Genomic DNA, 2,470 nt, shown 5'->3' on the forward strand with positions numbered 1-2,470 from the left:
TTTTTCCTAGTAAAGTAAATAAATTCCTTTTTTCTGGCGACTAATCCGATCCGGCTAATCGGAACTGAACTTAAAGCAGGGGAAGAGGCATCAGCCACAGAAAGTAATTGAATCGGGGAAGTTGCGAGTTTTCGCTATCCCCAGACTTAACTTTTCCTTCTTCAAGATAATACTTACTGGGTGAAAGAATGAATGAAACTGGAACACCCCAACCTCCACCACTTGACCCCATAGTATTTTTCTAGATAACATATAAATGCTTTTAAGAAAATATATTTTTTGCTTCTTATGAAACACTAGAAGATATACGAGAAATCACTTATATTTCAAGAAATTGTTTTCTGAACAGGCTAGATTGGACCGGCTCAGCAGGACAAACTCATATGGACGGCTCTAAATATTCCTTTTTTTTTTTTTTTTGCGCGGATTGCCCTTCATTTGGGGTGGTCTTTAAGTTTGCCCTTCAAATTGGTGGTCTTTAAGGTTTGCCAGTCTCTGGTCACGGGTTTGAACTCCCGCTCAGTGAAAATTTAATTTTTTTTTCGCAAGGCAGAAGTTGTAAAAAAATACAGAATTTATGCCTTAAGGCAGACTTGCATGCAAATTCTGCCCTTGCTGTCTTAAGGCAGAGTTTTTTCTGAACTTATGCCTTGCGAATTTTTTTTTAATTTTCGCACCCGAAGTAGGGGGATTTGAACCCGGCCTGTCGATTCCAATGAATGACAAACTTTAAAGACCACCATTTTGAAGGGCAAAACTTAAAGACCACCCCGTAATAAGGGCATTCCTGCTGATTGCCCCTAAATATTCATAACTCCTATTGAATTCTGTCCCCATTGAATTTCATATTGGTATTTCCTTGTTACTTGTCATTCTTCTCCAATTAAATTATTTAGTCATCTCTTTATCGCAAATACATTTTCCAACACAATTTCATATTCCCTTCATAATTTTACTGAAAAAATGTATTACTATGAAAGACTAATCGCAAATCCCCTTGAATTCTAATCTCGTTGAATCTGCTTTGACAAACCCATTCTTAATTGCATTGAGTATATATCTAACATACTTGATATTATCTAATTCCTCCGGGTAGGGAGCGCTTCGACGCAAATTTGTATTAATCGGTTTAGTGAATTTTGAATATCAGATGGTTCAAAAAACTATTATCTAATACGACGAGTGAAAGTGATAATTGTAATCTACACTGTTATTGTGTAACGCAATCAAACGACAACATATCTTGTTACACAAGGACTTCTCTTGGGACTCCCGATTCGGAAGGTAATTTAAAAAATTAATGTAATTTCAAATCAAGCAACATGTAGTAATTGTTATAGATAAATATTATTTGTTATGGATGTTTATCATGTTATAGATAAATATCTTTTATTATGAATGTTTATCTCTAAGAGAGAAATTAGGGTTAGTAACTTTGGGACCAAGTCAGTTTTCTACTATAAATAGAGATGTCCCTTCATTGTATTTTCATCCCTCAAGATTAAAAACAATTCCTCTCTTCTCTCTTTATATATTTTTATTATTTTATAACACGTTATCGCACGAGTCTGTATTAGATTTGATAGCAATGCACTAATTCAAGTATATAGACTATACGATGTTAAAAGGTCATATGTTGCCTACTTTTTCTGCACAACCTTCACGAATATTGTTTGGTTTGTATTTGTCAATGGATGACAGAACCATAAGTATTATGTCCACTTTGGAGTGATCTGGTATGTTTTTCAAACTCTTCTTGTTATTTTATATTGTGGAGAAAAGATTACAATTTCGCAATAATTAATTGATGGAAATTAATATTTCATCTACTTTATCTCTAATGCCAGTAGTTTACATGTATTTAGAATAGTTATCTCTTTTAGACACTTAATTTCAAAACACCTGAAGAAAGAAAATTAACCACCGGAAGTGGCAATATTTTGATAGACTTGTTGTGATTATAAACGAAGATACGTTAGAGAAAACTTCTCTATATCTATGCCTCGATTTGCTTCTGAAGTAGCAATATCATAAAAGAGGTTATAAGCGACCATAATTTTATATGGCTATGGCACGTTCAGATGATTATGTTCCATTCTTGAAGAATGAGAATTTTTGATAAATATTACAAATATAGATCCATTCCCTGAAGTGAATGTGATGATATTTAGTAAAGATTATAAATACAGGCATGCTTATTGTTTTAAAAATATCACGCCTCACCTAGAAGATGTATAATAATTGACAAGAAATATTTTGATACTATTCTTTATCCTGAAGTAGTACAACTTTCAAATTTACTCTTGAAATAGTAAAACTTTCGACTTTGTTCATGAAGTAGTAAAACTTTGAACTTTACTCTGGAGTAGTAAAACTTTAAAATTTACTCCCGAAGTATTAAAACTGTAAATTTACTCTTGAAGTAGTAAATATGAAATTTACTCCCGAAGTAGTAAGACTCTACAATTAC

The sequence above is a fragment of the Lycium ferocissimum genome, chromosome 3 (assembly GCF_029784015.1).
Source record: "Lycium ferocissimum isolate CSIRO_LF1 chromosome 3, AGI_CSIRO_Lferr_CH_V1, whole genome shotgun sequence".
NCBI classification, from domain to species: Eukaryota; Viridiplantae; Streptophyta; class Magnoliopsida; order Solanales; family Solanaceae; genus Lycium; species Lycium ferocissimum.